General features: G+C 41.5%; 2 pseudogenes across 2 annotated transcripts; one reads left to right on the top strand and one right to left on the bottom strand.

The window, feature by feature from the left end:
- Nucleotides 1-276: 276 nt before the first annotated feature.
- LOC308244103 (nuclear prelamin A recognition factor-like) lies at nucleotides 277-1,541 on the bottom strand (annotated as a pseudogene). Its single transcript has one exon. The product of its transcript is annotated as a nuclear prelamin A recognition factor-like (transcript).
- A 5,447-nt stretch (nucleotides 1,542-6,988) lies between these two features.
- Nucleotides 6,989-7,218, top strand: LOC308243860 (TP53-regulated inhibitor of apoptosis 1-like; annotated as a pseudogene). The gene has a single exon. The product of its transcript is annotated as a TP53-regulated inhibitor of apoptosis 1-like (transcript).
- Nucleotides 7,219-23,095: the final 15,877 nt, after the last annotated feature.

The following is a 23,095-nucleotide window of genomic DNA, read 5'->3' as shown; positions in this document are numbered from 1 at the left end:
TTCTTTGGGATTTTTTCATCATCGGATAAAAGGATACATACATTGGGGCAATCCTCTCGAGATACAATATTCCAGTTGCACCCATGTGACAGCAACAGTACCCCTCAGAGGGAGGGAGTCGACAGATGGGGAGTAGGGAATTCTGAAAACCAAAGCAATGACAGAGATGCTAAGCCTTTCCTTCACATGTCTGACACCCCTCCTCAGGTGGCCTGCAGGCCAGGCGTCTGCTGGATCTTTACCACTTGATGTCCTGGCAGGCTGCCCTGGGCCCTGCTAGGCTGTGTGCAGGGTCGCCTGGGCCCGGGGGGAGTCCCCGCCTCCAGCCACTCCTGATACAGCTCCTGCACATGGGCGCTGGTCTCCGGGGACCACACCAGGATGGCAGCGTAGATGCCTTCCATCTGCCACAGCAGTGCCCTGTCTGCACGCCCATCCTTGCCTGGGCCTGGCCCCTGCCGCTTAGGCATGCCCAGGGCAGGCCAGGACCTCTGGGAAGTGGCAGGTGATCTTGGCCCTCTACAGCTTCAGAACCACTTCTGGATGTTCTGAAAGCCATAAGCAGCCTCAAAGCATAGCAGAGCCTCTCCATCCCTTTCAAGGGTGACCTCCTGGAAGTCTTTGTTCCTCAGGGTGCAGTAGGTGAGCACCCCCATGTCCTTGTTAAACAGCTCCTTGACCATATGCCTGAAAATGTGCACCAGGGACCCGTCGGAGCTGGCACCCTCGTGGAGCCTCACCTCCTCCTCCTTCATGTCTCCAAACAGAGTGTCCACAGCAGAATCATTCGAGGCGAGGTCACTTTGCTCCATTATCTGGACAATTTCACCTGAGGTTAACATGCACCCTGGGAACTATGCAAAGCTGTGGGAACATCTTCTCAAAGGGCCTCCAGCTTCTTGTCATAATACGGGGCCACAATAATGTGGAAAATCTTGTCTCCTTCACCAGAGAGCCCATGATCTGCTGGGGAGACTTGGCCATGCAGAGGTGGGGGTGATGGGGTCACCCAGCACACGCTCTGCATATCAGATCCAGCCGGGGCAGGCGGAGGTCAGCATGGGTAGCCGGGGCTCTTCCTCATGACGCACAAATTCCTTCTGACTCTCCAGGATGCTGAAGTCCGCAGCTATCTTCATGTCAAAGACAGTGTGCCCCAAGGCTTTTGAGGAATCCACAGAGCCTTCTGGAGGCATCAGTGACACTGAGGCTGAATTTAGCAGCAAAATAAGGCAGAGACTGAGGACACACGAACACTACCAGCACCTTGTGCTATGAGGTATCACATTTCTTATTAAGGTTCAGAACACAGAAGAAGTCCTTGGTGTTCTCTTAAGAAACTTGGACTCCTTCCTCTGTGGTCACACAACTGTCACACGCCAGGCAGTCACTCAGAAATATCTTGGCATCAGCCAACTTATGGAATTCTCCCTTCTCTTTGTTCTCCTGAGCCAGACTCCGGACGTTGACTGCAGCATTCTCTTGGTCATCAGTTTTTGTTTTTTACTACATTCCTTCTGTGTGCAGTGATCACACTTCATCTGAGCGGGGTGGGAAGGGGCCTGGCTTAAGTGACCTGGAGGAAGCACAGGGAAAGCAGACACTACTGGTCACCCCTGGTGCTGCTGGTGGTATCCTTTCTTCCTTGTGGAGTGTCTAGGGAGGGGAAGCAGCCACACAGTGCCTGAGGCTGAGTTCCAGGAGGCCGGCAGCACTGTTGGGATCATGCCTGTGGTGCTGGTCCGTTGGTGCCTGGCCTGTCCTCTGGAGATTGAACCTGTAGGACTACTAAGGGAGCCAGTCCCCAGTTCTGCCCCACCTCCACTACCGATTGATTGGAGTCTGAGACCCGGGAGGAGGGACCAAGTGGTTTGCCTTCCACCCGTCTGCTCACCTGTTGCTGCTGCCACGGATTCATCAGAGCCTGAGGGACCCCGATTCCCCCGTTAGCCTTCCCCTGATCAATGAAGCCTGCTTGTTCGGTTGTCCATCCAGTTGTTCATGTCGTGATGGCCCCTGGCTTTTTATATAATAGGATAATTGAGTAATGGGGCCCAAAACTAACTTCAAGAAGTAATCATTAAGAATCCAAAATGGTGGAGAAGTATGTGGAAGCTGACACTCTCCCAGGACCAAACTAGAAATACAGCTAAAATATAGAAAATCATCCTGAACAATCGACTGAAGACTAGCTGGAGAGAACTCTGATAACCAAGGATGAAAAGAGGAGACTGCGTAGAGACTGATAGGAAGTGCAGAGGTGGGAAAGGGCTGTTTGGGCTCCCACAGATAGCAGCTGAAGATCCAAAGAGATATCTCAACTTGGGGAATTCCCACTGAGGACTCTGGGGTCTAAACCAAAAACTGGGCTTCCTAACCCAGAGAACCAGAACTGAGAAAGGTGCCCCCATAACATCTGGCTGTGAAAAGCAGTAGGGTTGCTGTCTGCCAAGGTGAGATTGCTAGAAATGCAGGCAAACTCTTAATGAGCCAATGCACAAAATTTTATGTGCAGCCACTCACCTTTGGCTCCAGAAAGGGGGGTGGGCAGAGTGGACTAGAGCTGTGTGAACAGAATTGAAGGTGGGAAATCTAAGGTTAGAATTCAGAAGTTTCCTGTGCTGAGTCATTGCCTCATACTGCAGAGGATATCTTTCTCTGACAGACTTCTAAGATCCAGGCAGCTTTTGCCTTGGTAGAGGGGGAGAAGCAATTGCCCCACCCTTTTGAAAAATCTCTTGCCCTACCATTTGGTCAAAAGCCTGAGGCTAATCAAGACTGAATAACAATCAGACTGCAGGCAGAGGCAGATATCTGGAGGCTTTGAGTCTTTGCCTGATCTCCTTCTGAGCCCAAGGCTAGAAAAAGCAGACCTGGGGTACATCTTGGTCCTTTCCAAAAGCACCAAACCCCAGCAGAGGGAGCCATAAGCTGTGGATTGCTGATAGCTCCAAAAAAGGGACTCAGGGCCAGTCACAAACAGCACCTAACATTGTACTGCACTAGAGAATGGGAGTCATAGCAGATGTACCTAATATATAGACACAAACCCAAATAAGCAGCCAAAATGGGGAGACAAAAAAAAAAGTTCAAAATGAAAGAACAAGAGAATTCTCCAGAAGAAGAGCTAAATGAAATGGAGATAAGAAATTTATAAACATAGAGTTCAGAATAATGATGGCAAGGGTGCTCAACAGCAGGAGAAAAGATAGAGTAACCATGAAAAAAGACCAGTTGGAAATGAAGATTGGCATAGCACTAAAAAGAAACAGTTGAAGGAATAAAAAGCAGATTAGAGAAAGCTGAGGATTGGGTCAGTCAATTAGAAGACAGGGTAGGAAAATCACTCAATCAGAGAAGCAAAAATAAAAAAACAATTAAAAAATAAGAGGACAGCATAACTGAGCTAAATCATGAAACGTAATATTTGCGTTCCAGAAGGTGAAGAAAATGAGCAAGGAATAAAGAATGTGTTTGAAGAAACAATGGCAGAAAATTCCCCTAACCTGGTAAAGGAAAAAGTCATACAAGTTCAGGAGGCACAGAGAGTCCCAAGCAAGAAAAACCCAAACAGGCCCACACCCAAACACATCACAGTTTAAAAGCAAAAAATTAAAGTCAAAGAGAATCTAAAAGGTAGCAAGAGAAAAACAATTTGTTAACTACAAAGGAACTCCCATTAGACTGTCAGCTGATTTCTCATCTGAAAGTCTTCAGGCCAGAGGGAATGGCATGAAATATTCAAGGTAATGAAAAGCAAGGATCTGAAACCAAGACTACTCTATCCAGCAAGACTATCACTTAAAATAGATAGTGAAATAAAAAGGCTAAGGGAATTTATCACCACCAGGGGGAAAAAAAAAGGCTAAAGGAGTTTATCACCACCAAATCAGCACTGCAAGAAATGCTAAAGGTACTATTGTAATTAGAAGAAGAAAAAAATATATATATATAGAGAGAGACATAGGAATACATAATAAAAATGGCAATAAATAAGTACTTATATCAATAATAACCTTAAATGTAAATGGTTTATTACCACCTAAGCAGCATTGCAAAATTCATATCTGACAAAATAGATTTCAAAATATAGGCTACAAAAGAGATAAAGAAGATTAACATATAATACTAAAGAGATTATTCCAAGAGGATATAACCCTGGTAAACATATATGCACCTAGTATAGGAGCATATATATATATATATATATATATTCCTATATTAAATATTAAATTAAGGGAAAATCCTGGAGGACTGTAAGGGAGAGATAGACAGCAATACAGTCCTAGAAAGGGACTTTAAAACCCCACTGACATCACTAGATAGATGTTCTAGATAAAAAAATTAACAAGTGGAGGTTAGGAGACAAAATGGCAGTCAAATAGGCAGACGTGTCCTGAACCTTATCCCGGAGCAGATAGAAGGAGCAACTAAATTGAATAATATCCACCTGGAATTGACAAAGTAGACATAGCTGGTGAGACGATTAGCAGCCAGGAAGGGCAGAGGACACCTGGAGAACGGTAAAATCAGGGATCTGGGCTGCAGAGAGTTGTGAGACCTCTCAGCCCAGGGGGTCAGAAGGAAGCCACACAGCACCAAGGCCATATCCCTTGGGGATAGGCATAAAATCAAAAGACATAGGGTAGCTGAATGGATACAAAAACATGACCCCATCATAAGCTGTCTATAAGAGACCCACGTCAGAACAAAAGACACACAGGATGAGTGTTTTCTGTGCAAATGGGGAAAAAAAAAATCTGGGGTAGCAATACTCATACCTGACAAAATAGACTAAAAATGAAGGCCATCAGAAGAGACAATAAAAGTCACTACATAATACTAAAGGAATCATATATATAAACTTCTGCAGAACTTTAAGGGAGAGATCAACAGCAATACAATCATAATAGGGGATTTTAACACCCTACTGACTTCACTGGATAGATCTTCTACACAAACAATTAACAAGGCAACAGTAACTCTCAATGACACACTGGGTCAGATGGATTTAATTGCAATGTAAAGAACAAAATACTATGAATAACTATATGCCATCAAGCTGGACAATGTGGATGAAATAGACAAATACCTAGAAAAAATACAATCTTCCAAAATTGAATCAGGAAGAATCAGAAAACCTGAATAGACAAATAACAACTGATGAAATAGAAGCAATAATCAAAAAACTCCCAGCAAACAAAACCCCTAGTCTGGGTGGCTTCATAGGGGAGTTTTACCAAATATTCAAAGAACTAACACCTATCTTCCTCAAGCTATTCCAAAAATCCAAGAGCAAGGAACACTTCCAACCTCTTTTTATGATGCCAGCATTATTCTATTTCCAAAACAAAATAAACACACTACAAAGAAAGAGAATTAGAGGCCTATATCCTTGATGAACATAGATGCTAAAATCCTCAACAAAATATTATCAAATTGCATTCAGCAACATATTAAAAAGATCTTACACCATTACACAGTGAGATTTATTCCAGGGATGCAAGACTGATACAATATTCACAAATCAGTAAATGTGATACATCACATAAACAAATTGAAAAATAAAAATCACATGATCATATCAATAGATGCAGAAAAAATCCAACCGTTTTTGATGAAAAATCTCAGAAAAATGGGAATAGAGGAATCAAATCTCAACATAATAAAGGCTATATATGACAAACCTACAGCCAACATTATACTCAATGGGCAAAAATTAAAACCATTTCCCCTAAGAACAGGGATGCCCACTTTCACCACTCTTATTCAAAATAGTACTGGAAGTCCTAGCCACAGCAATCAGACAAGAAGAAGAAATAAAAGCATCCAAATTGGAAAGGAGTAAGTAAAACTGTGATTATTTGCAGATGACATGATATTGTACATAGAAAACCCTAAGACTTCACCAAAAACTACTATATTTAATAAATGAATTTGGCAATGTAGCAGGATACAAAATTAACACCCAGAAATCAATGGAATTTTTATACACAAATAATGAGTTCTCAGAAAGAGAAGCTAAACAATCAATCCCATTTACCATTGTAACAAAAAAATTAAGATACTTTGGAATAAACTTAAACGAGGAGGTAAAATACTTGTACTCAGAAAACTATAGGACAATGAAAAAAGAGATAGAGGAAGATATAAACAAGTGAAAAAATATACCGTGTTCATGGATTGATGGAATTAACATCATTAAAATGTCCATACTACCTAAAGCAATCTATAGATTCAATGCAATCCCTATTAAAATACCAACAGCATATTTCACAGATCTAAAACAAATACTTCCAAAAATTTACATGGAACTAAAAAAGACCCAGAATAGTCACAACAATCTTGAGAAAGAAGAACAAAGTTGGAGGGATCGCAATCCCAGATATCAAGTTATACTACAAACCACTCTAATCAAAACAGCCTGGTACTAGCACAAGAACAGGCATGTAGACCAGTGGAACAGCACACAGAACCCAGAAATTGGCCTAGGTCATTATGCTCAATTAATATTTGACAAAGGAGGCAAAAGCATACAATGGAGTCAAGACAGTCTCTTCAATAAATAGTGTTGGGAAAATTGGACAGATACATACAAAAAAATGAAACTGGACCACCAACTTACACCATACACAAGTATAAACTCAAAATGGACAAAAACCTTAAATGTATGTTGTAAAACCATTAAAATCCTAGAAGAAACCATAGGCTGCAAAACCTCAGACATCTCTCATAGCAATCTCTTTGTAGCTACATCTCCTAGGGCAAGGGAAACTAAGGAGAAAACAAACAAATGGAACTACATAAAAATAAAAAGCTTCTGCATAGCAAAAGAAACAATCAGCAAAATGAAAAGGGAGCCCACTGTATGGGAGAACATATTTGGCAATGATACATTTGATAAAAGGTTAATATCCAAAATATGTAAAGCACTCATACAGCTCAACAAAAGGAAGACAAACAATCCAGTTAAAAAGTGGGAAAAGGGATGAGCAGCATAGGGGAGGGATGCACCGACATGAAGCGTGAGTATGATCAGTGTCTTAATTGCTGGTTTGCCGAGAAGTTCCTCAAGGGAACAGCTCTGGGGACCTGTGCACTGACCTCTTCAAGCGTTACCAGCAGTGCATCCAGAAAGCAATAAAGGAGAAGGAGATTCCCATTGAAGGACTGGAGTTCATGGGCCATGGCAGAGACAAGCCTGAAAGCTCTTCTTGACCTTGACAGTCATCTTGGAAATAGACTCCTCAAATCAGGAAATTGGAGCCTCTGGATTTTGTCAAGGCTGTGAAGATAGCCATTAATTTAATGAGGATGTATTTTCCTCATAGATGTTTTCCTCTCACTAGTAAAAGATGATGAACCATCACTTTTTACTTTGGGATGATTTCTCACTTGCTCTGACATCTTGCAGGAACTCGCTGTGCTAAAACTGAATGATTTCTTGGGATTATGGTTGCAATACTTCAACTGGTATCAGCTTTAAATATATCTTGTACCTAAAGACTGATAAACTTGTGAGGATAATCATGGTTGCCTGACCACTTGAGTTTGCCTCAAAGGACATTAGATATACTGTACTGGGGTCATTGTTCATGGAAGCAACTGGTTAGGACCTCTTTTCTCTCAGGGATCTAATGCTCTGAAAAGGGATCCAAGCATGACTGTTTCAATCAATGCTTAGGAGCAGTTTTATTTTTATACTAGAGGCCTGGTGCACAAAAATTGGTGCATTGGTCCCTCAGCACAGCCTGCCCCCTCTCACAGTCCAGGACCCCTCAGGGGATGTCTTACTGATGGCTTAGGCCCATTCCCCATGGGGAGTGGGCCTAAGCCGCAGTCTGGCCTCCCTCTACGGGAGGTGACCCGGCCAATCATGGAAGGTGCTGCCCTCATCACCCCGCTGGTGCTGCCATTGCCAGCCACCATGGCTGCTGGGCCTCAGCCCTCGCTTCTTAGTGCTGGCCCGCCCCACCTCCCCACCTGTGGGTGGGGGGCAATCTGGGGCCAGACTGGCTGGGGGAGGGGGTGTGGGAGGTTGAGGCACAGCAGGTTGCACCCCTCTGTGGCTGCCTCTGCAGAAGGGGCAGCACCGGACCTGGACCGTGCAGCCCCCTCTCCCGCTGCCTCTGCGAAAGGGACCCCGGTGCTGGAGCGGCCTGTGCTGCGGCCTCTCCCACGCCGCATCTGCAGAAGGGCCAGCGCAGAAGCCTCTCCCAGGCCACCTGTGCGAAAGGGGAGGTGGCGGATGCGGAGGCAGCGCTGCCTTCTCTCTCACAACAGTGGCAGCAGTGCCGCCTCTGCTCCTGTTCTTGCGGCGCCGCCTCGCAGCCACAGTGGCTTTGTCCGGATGGACGTCCAGAAGACATCCGGTCTAATTAGCATATTACCCTTTTATTAGTATACATGGATAGTAACTTAACTGTTAAGATTGCTCAATGGTGGACTGGGTTAGCCGAGAGGAAGTTTTAACAATTCCCTGCTTTAACAAAAGGTATAAGATCCCAGATTAAGATGTGAAAGCTTCAAGAATGTTAGAGCGAATACCATTTCAGAGTTCATAGTGTAGTTCAATCATTAAGATCCTTGGAGTATGCTATGGAGGAAGATCCTAAATTGCAAAGGTTTGCTGCTATGGCCAGCTTTCAACATAAGTCAATGAATTAAGTCAACCTGTATATCATGAAAATGCCAAAATACTGTATCTGGTTAGGAGAGAAAGGAATTTGCTTTATTTGCCTTGTTTACCCACCCTTTTCTGTAATATCTATAATCATCAAGATGGAATAAATTGTAACATTTAGTTTCTATAAAAAAAGTAAAAAGTGAGCCCTGGCCGGTTTGGCTCAATGGATAGAGTGTCGGCCTGCGGAATGAAAGGTCCCAGGTTCGATTCTGGTTAAGGGCACATGCCTGGGTCACAGGCTTGATCCCCAATAGGGGGCGTGCAGGAGGCAGCCAATCCATGATTCTCTCTCATCAATGATGTTTCTCTCTTTCTCTCTCCCTCCCTCTCCCTTCCTCTCTGAAATCAATAAAAATATATTTTTTTTAAAAAGTGGGCTAAAGACCTAAATAGGCACTTCTCTAGAGTGGACATACAGATGGCCAAGAGACATGAAAAAATGCTCAGTCACTGATCGTAAGAGAGATGCAAATTAAAATGACAGTGAGGTATCACCTCACACCTGTCAGAATGGCTACCATCAACAAATCTATAAATGACAAGTGCTAGCAAGGATGTGGAGAAAAGGGAACCCTCCTTCACTGCTGGTGGGAATGCAGACTGGTGCAGTCATTATGGAAAACAGTATTTAGTTTCCTCAAAAAATTAAATATGGAACTGCCATTTGATGTAGTGATCCCACTTCTAGGAATATATCCTAAGAAACTCGAAACACCAATCAGAAAGAATGTATGCACCCCTATGTTCTTAATAGCGCAATTTACAATAGCTAAGATCTCCAGACCAAGTGCCCATGAGTAGATAAAACAACAACAACAACAACAAAGATGGTACATTTACACCATGGAATACTATGCAGCAATAAAAAAGAAGGATCTCATACCCTTTGAGATAGCATGGAAAGACTGTATTATGCCAAGAGAAACAAGCCAGTCAAAGAAAGAGAAGTATCACATGATCTCACTCATGTGGAATCTAATGAACAAAATAATCGAATGAACAAAAAAATAGATCCAGATACAAAGAAGCATGGAACAGACTGTCAAATCTGAGAGGGAAGATGGGGGTGGGTGGTTGGGTGGGAAGAGGTCAACCAAAGAACTTGTATGGATGTATGCATAACCCATGAACACAGACAATAGGGTGGTGAAGGGCTTGGGTGGGGATTGCCTGGAAGAACTCAATGGGGGAAAAAGGAAACATGTAATACTTTCAACAATAAAGATTAAAAAAAGAAGTAATCACTAATGTATTAATTTTGTTATTATTTTTGTTTGTTTGTTTTTTAAACCCAAATTTGGAGTTTAGAAAATAAACCAATACTCATATTTATGCAAAAAATGTATATATCTAATTTTATTAGAGAACAAAAATATGCCTTCAACCGTAAGTTACCTTCAACTGTAACCTCTGCGTTTGTACTTGCTCATTTCTTAATCAAGAAAAGTGAATTCTGGCGCCCTCTTGTGGACATTCATTTTTAAAATAAATGTGATAAAGAATTTTGTTATCCTAGGTCCTAGGACATAGGACCTAGGAAATTTTATGCACTAAATAGCACCTAGCTTCTCTCTGGAATAAGATTGCTTTCTTGAGACTCTTTTTCTTTTTAATGTTAGACATGTCTCTCAATAACTTCAAATCAGAATGTTCCATCCGCCAAAGATGTAGTCAGGCTGGTTCTGATTTTTCTGTTAGTAGCCAGGGCAGGTGCTTTGAGGTCCTATGGATCTGCTCTAAAGAAAGAGAATAAGCTTAAATAAGATAAAAAAAATTAAAACCCTTTTCTAATTCCACAATCCTGGCAGTTCAATTCCACATGTCATGTAAGTTCTTTCATGATCTAGCACTTGTGTACCTTTTAGTCTCTCTTCTCTCATGCATTCCTCATCCCCATGCCTGTTTGACTCCCAGAAGACCTGGTGCACAACTACTTAAGCGTAATTTTCTTGAAAAAACATTTTCTGGGTTAAAAAAAAAAAGTCTGTTTCTTCTTGGTGCCCCTCCCCCATCCCACAGTCTTCTAGAATGGCAGCCAACTATTTTATTGTGCATTGTATTATCTAAGTTCTTTTTTTTCTCAGTTTTTTTACTTCAAGAAAAATGATTTTAAATATAATAATGTTACATGCAGTAAATCTTCATATTTCAAGAAAAATGATCTTAAATATAATAATGCGACATACAATAAACATTAATCTATACTAATAATAGCCTAGGACCATCACTACCAGATGGAATACCGGTCACCACGAGGGGACCCCGCCTGGATCGGGGATGTGGCCAGGCGTGGGAAAGCGGAGTCTGGGCGGGAGCAGCCCAAGCGCGTGTGGCCGGGCAGCCTTGGGGGCCATGCAGATGGACGGACCACAGTGGACGGGCTGCGCAGAGGGCCGCAGAGGTACAGAGCTGTTAGGGCAGTGGCCCATGGGGTCAGCGATGCTGGGGTGCCAGGTAGGCCCCAGGTCCTCGGGCGCCGCCAGGGGACCATGGCAGTCCAGAGTGGGAGAAAAAGCCCTTCTTTCCGGAAGAACCTCCTCGGCACACAGGTCACTCCCAGCCAGCCCTCGGAGGGGCAGGGGGGCCTGCTTCCCAAGCCTAAAGCCTGGGGCAGAGGCTTTAGGCTTGGGAAGGGGCCGAGCCTGGGATCAGAGGGAAGTTGAAAAAAATCAATGGAAACATATCCTCAGGTGAGGATAAAAAAAAAAAAAAGAAAGAAAGAAATGTCATATCCTATGAAAGACACATCTTGAAAATGCCTAAAGAAAGTTGTCATTTTTTCATGGTGAAGGTATTGGAATCCGTGTTGATGAAAATACCTTGGCGGCTGTGGTAACTGGCAGTGGCTGCAGCAGCAGGGTGATGGGGCTGGCACCTTCCCCTGATCAGCCCGGTTGCTTCCTGCAAAGGGAGGCCAGATTGCAGCTTAGGTCCGCTCCCAATGGGGAATGGGCCTAAGCCATCAGTAGGACATCCTCTGAGGGCTCCCAGTATGTGAGAGGGGGTAGGCTGGGCTGAGGGACCCCTCCCCAGTGCACGAATTTCATGCACTGGACCCCTAGTTGTTTAATAACATTCTATTTAGCCTCCATGTGTTTGAATGTGTTTCAGTTTTTTTATTGTAGTTGATTTCTAATTTCATGCCAATTTGATCAGAGAAGATGCTTGATATAATTTCAATCTTTTTGAATTTGTTAAGACTTACTTTGTGTCCTAATATGTGGTCTGTCTTTGAGAATGCTTCATGTGCACTAGAGAAGAATATATATTCTGCTGCTTTTAGACAAAATGTTCTGTAAATATCAATTAAATCCATTCAATCCAGTGCCATTTAAGGTCTCCATTTCCTTGTTGAATTTTTGTCTGGAAGATCTATCCATTGAAGACAGTGAGGTGTTAAAAACATTCTACTATGACTGTATTGATATTGATCTCGCCCTTAATGTCTACCAAGATTTGCTTTATATATTCAGGTCCTCCTATGTTTGGTGCATAAATGTTTAACAGGGTTATATCCTCTTGTTTGATCATTCCTTTTAGTATTATGTAGTGATATTCTTTGTCTCCTGTTTTTGCCTTTGTTTTGAAGTAATTTTGTCAGATATAAATACTGCTACCCCAGCTTTGTTGTTTGTTTGTTTTTATTTGCATGGAATGTTTTTCCCATCCCTTCACTTTCAGTCTGTGTCTATCTTTTGTTCTGAAGTGCATCTCTTGTAGACAGAATAATGTATGGGTCACGTTTTTTATTGATTCAGCTACCCTATGTTCTTTGATTGGAGCATTTCATCCATTTACATTTAAGGTTTTTATTGATAGGTACTTATTTATTGCCATTTTATTCTTTATTCCTATGTTCTCTCACTCAATTTTTTTTTCTTCTTAAAGCAGATCTTTTAACATTTCTTACAATACTAATTTTGTAGTAGTGAAAGAAATGCTTTAGCTTTTTTATTATTTGGGAAGCTCTTTATTTTTCCTTCAGTTTTAAATGATAGCCTTGCTGGATGGAGTAGTCTTGGTTTTATGTCCTTGCTTCTCATCAGTTTGAATATTTTGCTTCTCATCAGTTTGAATATTACATGCCAATCCATTGTGGCCAGCAGTGTCTGTTGAGAAATCAGCTGATAGCCTATGGGAGCTCCCTTGTAGGTAACTAACTGTTTTTTTCTTGCTGCTTTTAAGATTCTCTCATTATCTTTTACCATTTGCATTTTAATTATGATATGTCTTTGTGTGGGCTCTTTGGGTTCATCTTGATTGGAAGCCTCTGTGCTTCCTGAACTTGTGTGACTTTTTTCTTCACCAGGTTAGGAAAATTTTCAGCTACTATTTCTTCAAACAGGTTCTCTATCCTTTTCTCACTTTCTTATCCTTCTGGCACCCCATATGATGTGTATGTTGTTATGCTTTATTTTATCCCAGAGATGTCTTCGACTTCCCTCATGTTTTAAAATTCTCTTTTCTATTTGTTGGTCTGCTTGTGTGCTTACTGTTATCTTGTCCTGTAAATTGCTGATTCAATCCTCTGCTTCACCTAACCTGCTATTGATTCCTTCTAGTGTATTACTTATTTCAGATAATGTATTCTTCATTTCTGACTGGTTCTTTTTAATGGTTTCTATGTCCTTTTTAATGCTTGCTATCTCTTTGTTTAAGGTCTCACTGAGAAAATCCATTCTTTGCCTAAGGTCCATGTGTATCCTTATAACCATTTAAAAAAAATCATCACCCAATGATATGTTTTTATTCATTTTTGAAAGAGAGGAAGGGAGAGAGAGAAACATTGATGTGAGAAAGAAAATCCATTGGTTGCTTCCAATACATGCCTGATTGGGATCTAACCTGTAACATTTTGGTGCCCAGGATGATGACACTCCAACCAACTGAGCCACCTGGCCAGGGCATAACCATTGTTTTAAACTCTGCATATGGTATTTTTGTCTATTCCATTTCATTTAATTTTTTTTCTGGGGGTTTCTCTTGTTCTTACATTTGTGGCATATTTCTTTGTCTCTCCATTTTGTCTCTGTGTATTATGTCGATCTGATATGACTCCCAAACTTCTTGTTATGGCTTTATGATGAAGGTGTCTTGTTAGGCTCAGTAGCACAGTCTTTCAGATGACCTGAGCTCCGTGCTCCAGGAATAATTCTTGTGGGTTATGTGCACCTTCCTGGATGCTGTTGAGTCTTGAATGATGTTGCATTTGAGTCTTGAATGCTGTTGCAGTTGAGTCTTGACTGCTGTTGGCCCTTTTGTGGGTGGTGTTAACCCTTCAGCCTGGCTGACTCTAAGGGTAAACCTCAATCACTATTTATGAGACACTGTGCAGAAGCTTCACCCTGAAGCAGAGTTGTTCCCAGCAAGATCTGGTGCCTGCCAGAACCTCCCTTTGGGTGTGCCATTCATGTAACTAGTTGGGTAAGGCTCTGAAGTCCAAGACTAGTTGTGTTGGTTCTGGGTCCACTTGGGTGGAGTTTAGGTACAGGTCAATGTCAGACATTGTGTGTAACTAGCCTTAGGCTACCTGTTTGGAGCTACCATGCTGTTCACTGTTTGTTGCTGTGTCTACTGAGCCTGAGTGTGCATTAGAGGGGCCAATCTGTTTATAAGGGTCAACTTCCTCCAGCTTAGAGCTGGGGGCAGATCTATAAAAGGTCCAAGGTTACCTGACGTCTGCCTCCACCTTCAGTGACTGTGCCTCCCTTTGAGGTTGTCTTATCTTTCTGCAGAGCCTTCCAAAGAAAAGTATAGAATGCAACCAGGCTTGCTGAGACCTACAGACTCTTTCACAGGTTAGGAGTTCATTAAGGTGGGGCAACCTGATTCAGCAGGATGGGACTAGTGGGTCCCCTTCTTAGGAATCATGCATTCAGGCACTCAATGAGGGGAAAATAGCCCAGGGCCCCTACTTTAGTGCCAAACCCCTCAGTCTCTGCCAGCATCTCCAACTCTAGTTCCTCAAGAGGGTGCACCACAGGTTCAGGTTTGGTGCAGCCAGCTGTCCCCTCTGCAGGAGCAAGCTCAGCCTGGCAAAGTCATTAGACTCAGGAGAACGGATCAGAAAAGCCTCCCATTGTGGGTGATGTGGTCCCAGCCCACAGAAGGGGGCTAAGCACTTTATTCTGGTCCTAGACAATAGCCTCTGAGGGATTCACACATTGGATGCCCCATCTCTGAGCTGCCCTCTCATCCTCTCACAGAACTGAACTTGGCGGGGAAGGGGTAGCAGGTTCTAGGACTTGGCAGGACTGATCCAAACACTATCCCATTTGGGATGGGGCCCACAAGCCTGTAAAAGGGTGGTAGGCACTTCATCCCCTTCCCAGGATAGTGAGAGTTGAGCTTACAGGAGAGATAGGGTTGTCCCCCCACAATGTAGCCACACAGCCTAGCACCCACCCATTGGATTCCCAGACAAAAGCTTCCCTGGGAGAAGTATTCAAAAAGTCTTACCTCTGCATGGTAAGTCTCCCTGAGATCTGCCTCCACCTTCAGCTACTGTACCACCCCTGAGACTGTCTAGTCCCCATGTGAGTCTGAACTCAGCAGTATAGGGCCAGCCAAGTAATTCAAATATATAGTGGGGTGCCAGCTGTGAGCTTGAGGTGGGGGATTCTAGTCCCCTTTCCAAAACCACACACTTTATTTTTTTTAATATTTAAAGAAAAACTATTTTAAATATAATAAAAGAATAACATGCGAATTGACCGTACCTTCGCAACACCAACTAGCCAATCAGGAGTGAGTATGCAAATTAACCCAACAAAGATGGAAGGTTAATTTGCATACGCAGGTGCCAAGCGGCTACTCCAGACCTCTGAGCAGTGTGGGAAGGTGGAAAGGCGGCTCTGGGCCAGAGTGAAAATGAGGCTCTGGCCAGAGCGAAGGCTGTGCTGGCAGCCAGGGGAAGGAAGGCCCATTCTTGCACAAATCTTTGTGCATCGGGCCTCTAGTTTTAAATATAATAATGTTACATGCCATAAACATTAATATTTCAGAAAAAAATTTAAATATAATAATATTACCAAAACTATACTAACTTAGTATAATATCATAAAAGTTGTAGGAAATATTAAAAATCTGCAAATAACAGGATTGCTTCTATTATATTCTAAAATATTTTTTTCTCTGGCTCTATTTTTGTTCATCAGTTTATGTTGTTCATTATATCCCACAAATGAATGAGATCATGTGATATTTATCTTTCTCTGACTGGCTTATTTCACTTAGCATCATGCTCTCCAGGTCCATCCATGCTATTGCAAATGGCAAGAGTTCTTTTTTACAGCAGTGTAGTATTCCATTGTATAGATGTACCACAGTTTTTTAAACACTCATCTGCTGATGGGAACTTAGGTTGTTTCCAAATATTAGCTACTGTAAATTGTGCTGCTATGAACATAGAGGTGCATATATCCTTTCTGATTGGTGTTTCTGATTTCTTGGGATATATTCCTAGACGTGGGATTACTGGGTCAAATGGAAGTTCCATTTTTAACTCTTTGAGGAAACTCCATACTATTTTCCACAATGGCTGCACCAGTCTGAATTCCCACCAGCAGTGCACAAGGGTTCCTTTTTCTCCACATCCTCACCAGCAGTTGTCGTTTGTAGATTTGTTGATGATAGCCATTCTGACAGGTGTGAGATGGTACCTCATTGTTGTTTTGATTTGCATCTCTCAGATTATTAGTGACTTTGAGCATGTTTTCATATGTCTCTTGGCCTTCTGTATGTCCTTTTTTGAAAAGTGTCTACTTGGGTCCTTTGCCCATTTTTTGATTGGATTGTTTATCTTCCTTTAGCTAAGTTGTATGAGTTCCCTGTAAATTTTGGAGATTAAATGCTTATTGGAGATAACATTGGCAAATATATTCTCCCATGCAGTGGGCTTTCTTGTTGTTTTGTTGATGGTTTCTTTTGCTGTGCAGAAGCTTTTTATTTTGATGTAGTTCCATTAGTTTATTTTCTCCTTAGTTTCCATTGTCCTAGGAAATGTATTGGTAAAGATATTGCTATGACATATGTCTGAAATTTTGCTGCTTATGGATTCTTCTAAGATTTTTATGGTTTCCCGTCTTATGTTTAAGTCCTTTATCCATTTTGAGTTTATTTTTGTGTATGGTATAAGTTGGTGCTCTAGTTAGATTTTTTTGCATGTATCTGACCAATTTTCCCAACACCATTTATTGAAGAGACTGTCTTAACTCCATTGTATGCTCTTGCCTAATTTGTCAAATATTAATTGCGCATAATGGCTTGGATCGATTTCTGGGTTCTCTGATCTGTTTCATTGGTTTATATGTCTGTTCTTGTGCCAGTACCAGGCAGTTTTGAGAACAGTGGCTTTGTAATATAGCTTGATATCTGGTATTGTGATCCCTCCAACTTTATTTTTCTTTCTCAAGATTGCTGTGGCTATTCAGGGTCTTTTTTTTTTCCATGTAATTTTTTGGAGAGTTTGTTCTAGGTCTGTGAAATATGCACTTGGTATTTTAATGAAGATTCCATTGAATCTATAAATTGCTTTGGGTAGTATGGACATTTTAATGATGTAATTTCTACCAATTGATGAACACAGTATATTCTTCCATTTGTTTATGTCTTCCTCTAGCTCTTTTTTCAATGTCTCGTAGTTTTCTGAGTACAGGTTTTTTTGTGTTTTTTTTTTTTTTTTTACCTCATTAGTTAAGTTTATTCCTAGGTATCTTAATTTTTTTGTTGCAATGGTAAATGGGATTGTTTTTTAAGTTTCTCTTTCTGTGAGTTCATTATTGGTGTATAAAAAAGCCATAGATTTCTGGGTGTTGATTTTGTATCCTGCTACATTGCTGAATTCATTTATTAAGTCTATTAGTTTTTTAATGGAGTCTTTAGGGTTTTCTATGTATAATATCACATCATCTGCGAACAATGACAGTTTTACATCTTCTTTTCCAATTTGGATACCTTTTATTTATTCTTCTTGTTTGATCACTATGGCTAGCACTTCCAGTACTATGTTGAACAGGAGTGGTGAGAGTGTGCATCCCTGTCTTTTTCCTGTTGTAGGGGAAATGGTTTTAGTTTTTGCCCATTGAGTATGATGTTGGCAGTAGGTTTGTCATATAATGCTTTCATTATGTCTATTCCCATTTTGCTGAGAGTCTTTTTTTTTTTTTTATCAAGAAAGGATGTTGGATTTTTACAAATGCTTTTTCTGCATCAATTGATACAATTATGTGATTTTTAAAAAAATATATTTTATTGATATTTTACAGAGAGGAAGGGAGAGGGATAGAGAGCTAGAAACATCGATGAGAGAGAAACATGGATCAGCTGCCTCCTGCACACCTCCCACTGGGGATGTGCCCACAACCAAGGTACATGCCCTTGACCGGAATAGAACCCAGGACCCTTCAGTCCACAGGCCGACGTTCTATCCACTGAGCCAAACCGGTCTCGGCCAATTATGTGATTTTTGTCTCTCAATTTGTGTATGTTATGTATCATATTTATTGATTTGCGCATATTGTACCAGCCTTGCATCCCCGGAATAAATCCCACTTAATAATGGTGTATGATCTTTCTAATGTAATGCTGGATCCAATTTACTAGAATTTTGTTGAGGATTTTAGGATCTATGTTCATCAAGGATATTGGCCTGTAATTCTCTTTCTTCGTGGTGTCTTTATCTGGTTTTGGAATTAGGGTAATGCTGGTTTTATAAAAAGAGCTTGAAAGTGTATCTTCATCTTGAATTTTTTGGAATAGTCTGAGGAGGATAGGTTTTAGTTCTTTGAATGTTTGGTAAAACTCCCCTGTAAAGCCATCCAGTTCAGGGCTTTTGTTTGCTGGAAGATTTTTGATTTCCTTGTTAATTTCATTGGTAGTTATTGGCCTATTCAGGTTTTTTTATTCTTCTTGATTGAGTTTTGGAAACTTGTATTTTCCTAAGAATATGTCCATTTCATCTAGGTTGTCCAGTTTTTTTGGAGTAGAGATGTTCATAGTATTTTTTTTTTTTTACAATCATTTGTATTTCTGTGGGGTCTGTTGTTATTTCAGCTCTTTCATTTCTGATTTTGTTTATTTGGGTCCTCTCTTTTTGTTACTTGGTGAGCCTGGCTAGAGGTTCATCAATCTTGTTTATCCTTTCAAAGAACCAGCTCTTTGTTTTGTTGATATTTTTTATTGTTTTCTGATAAGTTCCTTATTTCCATTTTCTTTAGCTCCTCTTCTAGAGAATTCTCTTGTTCTTTCATTTTGGGCTTGTCTTTTGTCTCCCCATTTTGGCTGCCTGTTTGGATTTGTGTTTATATATTAGGTATATCTGCTATGCCTGCCCAACTCTAGTGCAGGACAATGTCAGAAGCTGTTTCTGACTGGCCCTGAGTCCCCTGTTTGAAGCTATCAGCAATCCACTTATTGTGGCTGCCTCTGTTGGGGCTGGGTGACTTTGGAAAGGACCAAGATGTGCACCAGGCTCTGCTTTTCCTTGCCTCAGGTCCATAAGGAGATCAGGCAAAGATTCAAATTCTCTAGAGACCCGCCTCTACCTGCAATCTGATTGTTATTCTCAGAGTCATAATTTGTCTCAGGCTATATAGACCACAGGGTGGGGTGAGAGGTCTTCCAACAGGGTTGGACAACTGCCTTTCCCCCAGGCAAAAACCTCCCAGATAGCATAGGTCCACGGCCTGGAAAGATATCCTCTGCAGCATGAGGGAATGACTCAGCACATGAAACGGGGAGACTGCCATCCAAGCTCCAACCCCAGAGTCCCCAACCCTGGACTCTCCTCACACAGCTCCAGTCCATTCTGCCCTCCCTCTGCTGGAGACTAAGGTTAGTGGCTACAGACAGTAACAGTGCTGCTTTCCATAGCTCATTGTTCTCTGGGCTCCTTTCTCAGTTCTGGTTCTTTGGGTTGGGGAGCCCAGCTTGAGATTTAGACCCCAGAGTTCTCAGTGGGAATACCCCTCAAGGAAAATTGTGTTTCAGTACAACCTATAACACACAGTTGTGGATATTAAGGTGAACTATAGTTCATTTAATTATCTGTAAAATTTTATTTTTCACCTATAAACTAGACTGGATCCTGAATTTTTCTAGTTTTCTGAAATATTTTGGCTACAACCTCCTAAATTTCATGGAAATGGAAGAAAAATGGACAATGGTGAATTGTAACCCAACTCACCATTCTTTTGACATTATTTCTATAAATGCTGATGCTGACTAATATGTAGCTTGTAGATAAACCGCATGTCTGTATAAGAATCCTAGGAACTAACTTCTGAAGATGGAGACTCCATCCTTCAGTCATCCCAGTTCTGGGAGATTTGCTGACTTTCAACTGTAGAACCAAGATAATGTAGATCCAGGATGAGGAAGACCAGGATGACACACACCAAATTATCACTTAACAAGTTTCAAGGTTCTTATCAGAATAGACTGTGCTGTCCTGCATGTAAAATCCCCTTGATTTTATTGTTTAGATTTCCATTTTTCCCCTTATGAAAACCTCTACCTGCACTGAAATGAAGAGATGAGCTTTGGACAAGAGTGATCTGTAGAAAGCTCCTACTTGTGCTGGGCTTGGAGGTACCCAGTAGAGGTCAAGCTGTGAACCAATGCTGGCTCCTGTAAGTATCAGGCTGGGGGTCACATTGCAAGAGGCATGTGGTAGGCCAAGGTCAGATGCTGCTTCTTTGAGAGATTTTAGGAAAGTCCAAATCATGATCCAGGACTGACCATTTGTATGGCAAAGCCACTGGAAACGGCTTGGGTTGGGCTGCAAGTTGGATGGTGCAGGGTTTCAGGGAATCAGGTTAGGGGACAAGAGTTTTAGCCATGTTGATGGATACTCAGATATGGTGCCTGCCTGTTGGCTCTTTTGGAGGAGGGCCTAGAAAAGAAGCCATTTCCTCTGCTAGCATGTCTGTCTGAGAAGTTGCCCTCTACCTCTCCTCTTATGCCAGATTACAGACTACTCAGTTCCTCCTTACATGTCCCTAGTGCCCCAGTACTTGGAACTCAGCGTGAGTGAGTTTGAGTAAGTCTGTGCTCAAACCTTTTAAGAGGAAAGCCTGAGACTCTAGCAGCCCTTGTCTCACTTAGCCACAATCTGAGCTGTCTGCATCTGCAGCCTTCCTACCATCTCAATGTGGCTTCTTTTTTTATATCCTTAGTTGTAGGATTTCTGTTCAGCCATATTTCAGGCAGTTCTGAATGATGATTGTTCTGTAGTTTAGTTGTAATTTTGATGTGGTTGTGGGAGCATTAAAGTATTTACTGTATTTACCTATACCACCATGTTTACCAGAACTCTGAACTGTTTTTCAAAGTGGTTGTACAATTTTATCATTCCATTAGCAGTTTTTGAGAATTACAGTTCTTTCACAAATGTACCAGCACTTTGTATGACAGTCTTTTTAACTTTTGCCATTGTAATATGTATTGTTTATGAAATCTGGCAATCAGAATGCTTTGATAATCTTTAGAAAGTATCTCCATGTAGTTGTGGGTACACAAGCCAGACTGCAATGAGCAGAAAGGGCAGAAGTTAAGCAGTGGAGCCAATGAGTTTAGGCTGTTTTCAGAGACTTTGGGCTATAAGGGAAGGCTCAAAGTTCATGTGAAATTCATGATCATATAATCAAAATAGGTCTGCAATATATCTGAATTGCAACTTTTTAAAGTTTATTATTTGCCCAGTTTACCATGTGAGCCATTAACTGGGGTATTATTGAATAATCCATTTCTTCTGAATTTTACCAGATCACAAGGTAATGTTGGTTCTCAACAATATCTAAGTGTTAAGGTTAGATAAAAATCAGCTGGAATTTCTCACAGTCCTTTATTTAAGCTTTAAATATGTCACAAGTGTCTTTTTCCCTTCCAACAGGGCACACCCAAATAGAAGACAAAGAGTCTGGAAAAGGGAGACAAAGACAGAGTGAGAAGTAGATAGGGTGACCATCTGTCCCAGTTTGCTGGGGACTGTCCCAGTTTTATCATAAAATATCTTGAGTTTCTGAGTGTGTGTCTCACTTTAGACAGAGCTAAAGAAATTCAAATCAATGAAGCCTGAGGACTTGGGTGGAGGAAAGAAGATGTCACACAACCTCAAATTGGTTTTGAGAATATTTCTCACTTCTCCCTAACCATGGGAAGTATAACTTCACAAATCAACAATGTGGTACGTGTGGAAGAGTCATACAAAAACTAGGGGCCTGTAAGGTGGAAAATGTTTCAGAGCCACACACTGAAGTGAATAGATCCACTGAAAGCAGGCACAAGGCCAAGATGAGTTCAAGACTCCTTCTTCTGCCCACCTCTCTTTGTTCTGTGGCTACCAGCTTCTCCTACCTTTTGGGATGCCATTGTGTCCCCCTCCCTAAAAAAATATGTCGAAGTCCTAACCCCACTTTCCTTTGAATATGATCTATTCAGAGATGGGGTATTTTGATGTCATCAAGTTAAAATAAAATCATACTGGATTAGGGTCGGCCCTAATCCAATGACTGGTGTCCTTATAAGAAGAGAGAAATTTGGACACAGAAACACACACAAAGGAACAAGGCCATGTGATAATGAAGGCAGAAATTGAAATGATGTATTTATAAGCTCAGGAATACCCAGGATTGCTATCAGCCACCATGAGCTAGGAGAGGGGAAGATTCTCCCTCAGAGCTCCCCAAAAGGAACCAACCCTGCCTAACACCTGGATTTGGACTTCTAGCCTCCAGAACTGTGAAAGAATAAATTGCTGTTTTGTTAAGCCACCCAGTTTATAGTACTTTGTTATGGCGACCCTAGGAAACCAATATAGATGATTCCACATATGTATCCCCAGTGTTCATTTATGTCCTGAATATTTGTTTAACAAAAATTTATTGAATAACTATAATGTTCCAGGGCCTATGTGGGCATTATGAAAGAATGACAAAGCCTGGCCTCCTCCTTTCCCTGAATTACCTGAGTGTACTTTTCAAGTCTCCGTGTGATTGATATACTTTCCACAAAGCCTTCCCTTTTTATAGCTCCTTAGGTGGATTCCAATGGTTCTGAACCATGTCTTGGCATCAGGATCACCTGAAACGCTTTTAAAACATACTAATGTCCTGCTGAATTGAGATTCTGAGTCCATGAGTTTACGGTGGAATGAGGGCATATTGTAAGTTTCACAAGTGATTCTGACATTCAGGATGGAGACTCTCTGGAAGGGTACTTCTCCTTCTTGGGGTTTTCACAGCACCCTGTGACTACTTCAGCCATAGCACTCTCAGTATACTATTGAACTGAAACTAATGTGCTTCTTCTTTTTTTTTAATCCTCACCCAAAAATATGTTTATTGATCTTAGGTAAAGAGGAGGGAAGAGATGAAGGAGAGAGAGAGAGAGAAGCATTGATCAGTTGCC

Source organism: Plecotus auritus (assembly GCF_963455305.1).
Source record: "Plecotus auritus genome assembly, chromosome: 3".
NCBI classification, from domain to species: Eukaryota; Metazoa; Chordata; class Mammalia; order Chiroptera; family Vespertilionidae; genus Plecotus; species Plecotus auritus.
The sequence above is the reverse complement of the archived record's forward strand: the minus strand, read 5'-3'. Positions and strand labels throughout refer to the sequence as shown.